We start from the raw sequence: 8,964 nt of genomic DNA, 5'->3' as shown, positions 1-8,964 counted from the left end.
TTCTGTACAACTTGCCTGTCTGACTTTTACCTTGTCGGTTCCCCTCCCACTCTCCACATGGGGCTTCTCTCAGTTTTAATTCTCATTTGCGGAGCCGTGACCTTGCCCTGCTTGCGCGCCCACCTCTTCCCTTTAACGATACGGTCCTTCCTAATGACACCTTTATGGGCGGCTGTGATTACAGTTATTAGTATTTTCGGGAGTTTTTATTCTCCGAGTCCCTGAGGGGTTGGGTTGGGAGGAGGTCTGAGTTGGAGGTGGGGACGAAGTAAGAAAATTTAGAGGAGGAGGTGTTCTAATCCCCCCCACCCCAGCCATTATAGCCCCCCCCCCCCCAGCTCTAGGAAGGAGAAACGATGAGGTTACTAACCGCTCCCCTCGCTTTCTATTAGAATGCTGGGGACGTAGTTGCCGGCAGTAGCTATTCGTCAAAGCCTCGGAAGCAGGGGGAGTAACGGAGTTGGGCAGAAGAAATCTTGAGGATGATATAGGGAAGCGGCCGAGAGCATCAATTCAAAGCCGATAAGAACTAGGCGTCCGCGGGTGGGGACAGGGCTGCCGGATGTGCCTCCCCCCACCCTCCCCGTAATTGGGGTGGGAGTCCCAGCCCTGCCCTCCATCCCCATCGAACCCCCTGTCCTCCCCGCTTTCCAAAAGGACTGAGAGACAGAAGTAGGGAGGGAATGAAAGAGGAACGGGGAGAATGACTTGGGACCCCAGTCTATGAGGGAACCGGATAAAGTGGGAATGGGGTCGAAAGGGGTGGGAGGTGGTCTCTATTCTACTCTGACCTCTTGTTTTTTGCTTCCTTTAGCATCCCTGCCCCAAGAGACCATTCCATTCATTGGTCTAGGCCCCAAGCATGTTGGGGATGGGGATGGGGGTCAGAGAGACCCTCTCGCAGAGCCACTCCTCTCCCCGTTCAGAGAGGGGTATCCCTCTGGTTGGAGCGGGACAGACTCAAAGACAGAGAGTCAGGAAGAGGAGCTGGAGTGAGTGGGGGTAGAGACAGAGGGAGAGACCACGGAAGAAAAAGATTGCATGGGCTAGAGATCTCCCAGCACGTGCTTAGAATGTAGTGTAACCGATGCCTTCCCCCTCTCACCCCCCAACACATACACCTGGACCGACAGACTCCCCGACCCCACCCCCACTGTTAGATCCACAATCCGGAGTGCTCCGGGGGAGCCAGAGCAGAATCCGGAGGGATCTAGACATCTGGATCTGGATCTAGAAAAGAGTAGGGTCTAGTACGGAGTAGAGTCTTTCGTGCGGCTTCAAGCTTCAGAGCAGACGGATTGCAGCAGCCGCGCGGGAGCGAGACGTATACACCAGGGCGAGGTCGATAAAAGGGCATTCGTACATAGATCATATAGAGTATACATCCCCGGGGCTCTGAGAGGATAAAATGACCCATTTCTCTTGGCACAGAGAAGCGGGTTCGGCCTGACAGATAGGCGAAGCCCTAAACAGCCCCTCCCCCATTCGCCCCGTCACCCCTCCAGCTCCTAACTCCAAACGCCCTGGCCCTGGTCCTCGTTGTCCCCGGAGGCAGACGGCCCCATTTGGGGCCGTTGCGTGGGAAACTGCTGAAGGCGAAGCCTGAGGGGTGTATGTGGAAGGGTTACGTCGCCCAGGGCAGAACCGGTATCTGGGAGGGTATTTCGCCCCTGGTGGAGGGTGTGGGGGGGGAATGATAAGGGAAGGGGGTCCCCATTCCCACTCCCCTCCCTCGCGACCCCAGGAGGCAGGGTTGACGCGGCAGAGATCAGCCCTCCAGGGGCCGGCGCCGGAGCTAGTTCGAACTGGACAGTGGGGTCATTGGGAATAAAACGAGGTGGTGTGGAGGCAACAGGCGGAAACAGAGGGAAGGGGGGCAAACACACACCCTCCCCCCCCACTTTACACAGAGGCCCTCACATAACACAAGCACAGTTACAAACATATGCACAGAGACACACCTATACAAACACACGGATATACCCCTACCACAAACACACACCAGCCCCCACCGGCACCCATATTTATCTCTACCCTCCCTCAGCATTTCTGAATAAACGTTTGACCGATTGAACTTTTAGTTTATTCGTTCTGACGACCCCATTTATAAATATTTTTTATGCCTGTCTCCCTAGTTAGCGTGCAGCTCCTTGCGGGCAAGAATCGTGTCTCATGTTTCTGTATTACGCGCTTTGGACAAGGCATTGTGCACCCGATGGGCGTTCAATACAACTTCTGCTGCTGCTACTACTATCAATCAATACTGTTACTTGCTAGTCTTGCTACCAAATTACTAGCATTCCTATTACAACTACATGCAGACCCAGACACACATAGACACAAAACAGCCTTCCCCCAGTCTCTTGGTCACTCTAAATCCCATTTCTCTGAATAATACACACATTGCAGCAGCTTCATTCTATGTCCTAAGCTCTCCCCACCTCTATTTCTCTATTCGAACCCGAAACCTTCCCGGTGTGAAATTGGAGTCCACAGTCCCCCTGACTTTGGCTCTTCCCAGCTTTTAAACGAAGGCTCTTTCTCCCATATGTAGTCCCGATTGGATTTCCATCAGGGGAGGAGAGGGGAGAGGGGCTAGGGAGGGCCAAGGCAGCTCTTCGAAGCCGCACCTATACGGGTAAAAAGAGGAGGGCCAAGGGAGGATCCGGCTCATATGAGATCTTCGAAACCGTGGTTTCAATTGTCCAAATAAAACTGTCCCAATCAACGATTGGCCTGGTGTAGGCGAGGCCAGGACCCAGGACGTCTCGTCACTTTACTATATGGGGGTGGGGGGCGAGCGGAGAGCAGGTCTGGGGAATTTACAATCCAAAGCCCAAGGGGCGATTTCGTGTGAAGAAGCTAGATCAAAACGGACTCCTCCGTGCGTTTATGGCCCTCGCTCTCCTCCCCACAGGAAAGCCAATAAAAGCTCTGCTCCCATCCCTTCCCAGGACACTTGAAACAAAGCAGTCCCCCCCCTCGCCACCCCCGCTCTCCCCGAAACGTGGATTTTCAGTTCTCCCCGGAACACGTTTTCTCCCTTTTCTCTACAGGTGATTCCCCGGGAAAGTTGATCTCATGGGGCCTCCCCGCTCGGCCCGGTCCCAAGCTGCCGGACATTATCGTTGGGGACAGTCGGCACAGTCGTCCGAAGTCAGACGGAAACATTCCCGCCCCCGTAACATCTGGCCGAATACAGCCAACCTCTCTCCCTTACCCTACAATGTCCCCATAGTGACTAGGACCCCGAATAACGGCGCTTGGACCACCCCCGGCCTGCACCACGGATCTTCACCGGGCTAGATCGGGTTCCAAGAGAGATCTAGCAGATCCGGATCTGCTCACGACCCCCGCATCGGCCGGGCCGAATTACATTTATGATCACTTTCTCGCGTGAAGAAATGTGTTGGGTTTTTTTTCCCACTGTTATTATGCGATTCCATTTCACTCCCCGCTACTCTCCAAAGCGGCCCGCGGAAGGAGGGGAATGGGGCGGATCAGAGAGATCTCTTATCTCCCCGCCCGCCTCGGAGCTGGGGTTGGCCCGCATCAAAGGGGCGATGCTATCGGTTAGAAGGCGAGCGGAGGGAGGAGGGAGGACCCGAGGGTGGGCAACCACTCGCTACATAGTGGTGGGGCAGAGGGGAGAGAGGAATAAAGTCTGTGTCCGAATTCTTTCGGGGTGGCTTCTACACGAGAAGAACAAATCGGAGAGTTGACTGCCCCAGACCCTCCTGGTTCAGAGGGAGAGGTGGGTTTAGGGCTTAGGAAGCGAAATCAAATGAAGCGAATGGGCTATCCACACAATCGAATATAGGGATTGTCTCTCCTCGCCTCCCTTGGTCGCTGCCGCCCTCACCTCGACTTCTCTCTTGGCCCCTGACACACATGAGCTCCTGGGGGGTGGGGAGGCTATCCCCTCCCCCCTGAAATCCACCCCGAAATTCCCAGGTCTCTAGGGAAGGGGTAGGGGAGGACCCGGAGGTAGGGTGGGGTGAGGCTCTCACAAAACAGCGAGAGAACTCTCTTTGGGACTTTTCGGACTTTTCAAGACTTAATCCTCGCCACCTGGCCACATCCCGCCCCACCTGGAAACGCAAACAGACTCGGGTGGGGGTGGAGGGAGCGAGACATGGCAGAGTGACCGGGTCATAGGCATCAAACTCTCCGCCTCCCCATCTTCTTTTTTCTTCCCCTCTCCCCTCAAGTCTCCTCCAAGAGGCCTTTCCTGACTAAGCCCTCCTTTCCTTTTCTCCCACTCCCTTCTGCGTCCCCCCTGACTTGTTCCTTTTATTCATCCCCCCTTCCAGGCCCACAGCACTTTTGCCCATATCTGTCATATATTTATTTCTATTCATGTCTGTCTCTCCCTTTAGTCTGTAAGCTCATTGTTGGCAGGAAATGTCTGTTTTTATACTCTACCAAACGCTTAGTACAGTGCTCTGCACACGGTAAGCGCTCAATAAATACGATTGATTTACTCGAATCCAGCTCGTTCTCCCTCTCGGGAGATGGGAGGGGTGAGCCCCAGGACTCCTGCCCGGAAGGGACTCAGGCGGTCCAGACTTCTGTTCTCTCTCTTCGTACAGGTCCCCGGCTACAGCGTGGGGAGTACAAGTCTCCATTTTGGGAGACAGCTGTCAGTTCCAACGCCAAGGCCAAACCTGGGTTTTGAATAGGATTTGGGGTTGGGGGACGGGGGAGACAGCCTCTAGAGTAGCTAAGTGGTAACAGCAGCTTTTGGGAAACGCCCTCACACATATTCAACCCTCCGTCCCCCAATCACACAAACCCTCACCTACTCACAAACACGACCTCCACCCTTTTCCACACAAACTCCCATCCCATACCCAACACTAACAGACACCCTAACACCAACACAAACACCCTCACACTGCAATCTATACAAGCCCACACACATTCTCCCCATCTTCTTTTGTATCTACATACTCTGTAGGTATACATTAGTTCTTGAAGCCCCCTTGTACACCCTCGTGAACACACCTCCTGCTCCTCCCTCCTTCTCCCCACCCCCCGTCACTTCATCTATTCTCTCCTTTTCAAGCCCCCGTCCTTTTCTCCCCCATCCTCCGCTCCCTCCTCCTAACCTCGAATAACCTGCGCGATTACTCGACATGAGTCATCTTCGCACCTTCCCTCACCCCCACCATAGCCTCAGCGGTTTATCCGGGGCCCGGCGCGACAAAGAAGTACATTTCAGTATTTATGAAAGGTTAACTATCTGCCAGCTGGAGTAGGTGCAGGGGTAGATACTAGGTTTGAAACCATTTCTAGATTCTAGTGCGGGCCCTTCTGTCTCTTTCACCGCTCCCATCCCGATCCCAGATATTATCCTATTTAGCAAAAAGAACATGTATCCTAGCCCAGAGACGGAGGCCGCGTCTATGCCAGACCAAAGCCAAGAAGGAACGGATCCCCAGTAGCAGTTGTGCTTATACCACACTTCACTCGATGACCGACTCCCCTCTCCTCTTTGGCCTGTATAATCCGAATCTGTTGGGCCGCAAAGTTATGCCCTGAGCAAGCTCCATCGCTTCGGGCAACAACTTTGAAAAAACCTTGGGGAGGTTATTTCTCCCTTCCAGACGCTCCCGGGAGGAAGAGGAAGGTCAGGGTTCCACAACTTGCTGCTGGCTGTCTGGGATGGAGAGGGCGGGGAGGAGCTGGGGATCTTGAGTGGATTGAGGGGGGATGTGTGTGTGGCAAGAGATAGAAGCTGACAGAAGATGAACAAGGACTTTATTGGGATTGGCCAGGAAGGAACATGTGATTCCATCAAGCGCATGCCTGATTGGTTGCTTCCTCTTTCCCTGGGTTAAAGACCTAGGAAGGAAAATACTGAGCTGGTTTACCTAAGGGGGTGGGGCGGCAAAGAAGGAGAAAGGGGGAATGGGAGAGGGAAGTAGGGAGGGGGGAAGAGAAAGAGGAAATGGGGAGGACGAGTCCCCTTGACACCCGAGTTAGAAAAACTCCTTCCTCTTTCTCCTCCCCCATTTCCACATCTTTACCCCCACTCCCACACGCCCCCCACCAAACCCAAAACACAACCTCTATTTATATGGGCCATACTCCTAGCTAGGGAGGCTAAAGGGGAGATTCTCCTGGTTGACCCGGAAAGGAGAGAGGCTCAAATGTCAGGTTTCCACAAGCAAAAAAATCAGATCATTCAGACCCACTCCCTCCCCACAATTCACTTTGGTTTAGGAGAATTGGTTTTTTTGGGGGGGGAGGGGTGGGGGGGAAGTGGAATGATCTTGGTCCAGAGTTAGGGAATGGGGACGGTGAGGAAGTTACTTAGTAGAGAGGAAAAAGAAATGGGTTGGTATTTTGGAAGGGTTGGTTGGTAGGTACAGGCACGAATATTCGGGGCTGCCTATTTGTGCTTGAGGGGTGTGTGAATGTGTGTGTGTGTGTGTGTGCTTCTGCGAGTCCTTGGGCGGCCTGTGCTCTGGGATCCCAGGACCCCTGGGCCCCCTTCTGGCGTCTCCGGGGTTCCCTTCCCCCTGTATCAGATCATCTCTAGGTGGAGGGAGGAGGTGAAAAGAAAGGAAGTAGTGGAGGGCGTGGGGAAGGAAGGAGGAGCAGGAGTTTGCTCAGAAGCAAAGGAATCCCTAGCCAGGGACCCCTGTCTTCATTGTGCCCCACACCCCCCGCCAAGGACACGCGCGTTTCCAAAGGGCCAACGAGACAGGAGAGAGGGCTCAAGTGGGGAGAGGAGGGAGGGGAAACGGAGCAAAAGATTGGAGGAATGGGGAGGGGAAAAATGGGGAAGGGAGGAAAGGAAGGAAGTATGGAGAAATGGGGAAGGGACAAAACAGGGAAAAGAGGTAGCTAGTATTCTACTGGGCTGGGGAATTTCTGTAGGTTTTTACCCTCTTTCCTCTCCAATGCCCCTCTTCTTCGTCCCGCTGACCCCAACCAGGCCCAACTGATAGGAGCCGGGAAGACACGGAGAGACCCCTATCGCTATTTCTCTACCTTCCTCTCCCTTACCCTCTTCCGCTTTCCCTCCTCCGGGAGCCAGGTGTTCTGCTTCCTAAGTGTTGGTTGAGTGGGTGATGGAGTCCAGGGGAGGGAAGAGAGAGGAGTTGATTTAGCGGCTGCTGGGTCCAGCCTCCCGAGCCTAGAGTCACCGTGTCCCCCTAAACCCTCCTCCAATTCGAGGTGACTCTCCCTGGGCGCCTATCCCCTGCTTTCCCAAGCCTCTCCTGTCCGGTGGACACAGGCTACCGGCCCCGAATCCACGTGCGCCAGGATTTCCTACGTAGCACAGTACATTGTGACGCACAATAGTGGGGAGGGGTGCGTGGACACGCAGGTGACGGGGTGTTCGTGTCTACACTTTCTGTCCCTCGCCTCTCTCTCCTTCCCTCCCCCCACCACCCTGGAAAGGTCCCAACCACGCAATTCCACCATCCCACTTCCGAAGGTTTTGGAGCAAACGAAAATCAAAAGGAGAAGGAGGTGCGCCCCCCTCCCCCTCGTTATTCCGCCCTTTTCACCCCGAGCGGCGCGAGACACGGGTTAGCCTGGAGACTCTGATCTCCCTCTACTCCGGTTTCACTGGGAGGAAACAGGACGAGGGACGACTGAGTTTGGGGGGGGGGCGGTTTCCAGACCTCCGAGAACCCCCGTGACCCCCTCCACCCGCCCACCCTAATTACTCAGTCTCTAACACTTAGATGGAGTGGGGGTGGGAGGTGGTGGGTGGGTAGAATAGGGTTGGGGGGGAATGGAACCAGGAAGGCACCCGCCCCCTACCTCGCACCCTGTTCTCGTTATGAGCCTCCTGCTGTCTCCTGGAGGCCAAGTTTCCCCCTCCCCGTATCTGCCCCCTCCCACGCGTTCGCACCCACACATGCGCACAGTGTCGGAGCCCGGCCCAGCAAAGTTTGACTTCAACTCTGGGGTGAGGGACGGGACTCCCGGAGAAGCGACTAGAGACAAGGACCGGAACGGACTGGGAAATTTCAGACAGAGGTTGCTCCCCCAGCCACCCTTTTCCCCCCTCCCCCACCCGCCCCATCAATTTCCTTAAAGGGCCAAGACCTAATCTCCCCCAAACTGGAGGAGCCCTGACCGAGAAAGGGGATAGGCCCCACTTGCGGGAATTCCCCGCCCCCAGTTCCCCACTTAAATCCTGCAAACAGCTCCCCTCTCCTCTAGCTCACCGGGGACGCCTGAGCGCCCCCCCCGCCTTCGGGGAGAAGAGTGGGTGCGGGGCAGCGAGTGTGTTTGGGGGGGTGGGAAACAGAGACCCTCCCTCACACCATGGGACAGCTAGAGAGCGAGAGAGCGAACGAGAGGAGAAAGTCACTTACCGCGACCGCCTGGGATTCATTGGCGAAGATGTAACCTCTCCTCACATCACTCCCCGCCGACGTAATCCCCCTCTAACCGCCTGCCCCGCTGTCCTAGCCTTAAAGCTCCCGGCAGCTGCGGGACTGGACAGTTAAGATTATATATGGGGTAAATATATTGTGGGATTGTCAGCGCTCCTGACGCCATAAAACTTGGTTTAATGACATCACGTGGTCCCCGGGAACCACTCAGCGGGCTGCCCTGGGTTTGCCACATAAATAACCTCCCAAAGTTTCTAACTCCAAAATTCACATCGAAGCCATGCTTATTTCTCTAATGCTCACTCTCCCCCCTCCCACTTCCAGCCGACACCCGGGGGGCCCCCTCCCCCGCCCCCGCCGCGAGGCCAGCCGAGCCTCGTGGGGGTATCTGAGGTCTGGAGGTGGGTTTTCGGACCTGTCTCCTTTGGGGCTGGGGGACTTCCACTCGATTTTGGTTTTGGTGTGTGTGTGTGTGGCTGCACTGTGATTTTTGGGTTTTTTTTTGTTTTCCCTTCCTCCTTCCCGAGTGGGCTCCCACGCCGCCCTGCTTACTCCCTCGTGGAGGTAAGTGTAACTGTTTCTTTTGTGGAGAGGGGAG

The 8,964-nt window shown here is 55.1% G+C and overlaps 1 long non-coding RNA gene across 1 annotated transcript; it reads right to left on the bottom strand.

The window, feature by feature from the left end:
• Positions 1 to 5,746: 5,746 nt before the first annotated feature.
• Positions 5,747 to 7,628, bottom strand: LOC114814634. Its single transcript, XR_003762399.2, has 2 exons — positions 7,018 to 7,628; positions 5,747 to 5,847 (listed from the first exon to the last, which is right to left on the bottom strand). It is a non-coding gene; the product is annotated as an uncharacterized LOC114814634 (long non-coding RNA).
• Positions 7,629 to 8,964: the final 1,336 nt, after the last annotated feature.

Source organism: Ornithorhynchus anatinus, chromosome 10, assembly GCF_004115215.2.
Source record: "Ornithorhynchus anatinus isolate Pmale09 chromosome 10, mOrnAna1.pri.v4, whole genome shotgun sequence".
NCBI lineage: Eukaryota > Metazoa > Chordata > Mammalia > Monotremata > Ornithorhynchidae > Ornithorhynchus > Ornithorhynchus anatinus.
This window is presented reverse-complemented; position numbering and strand designations above follow the sequence as displayed.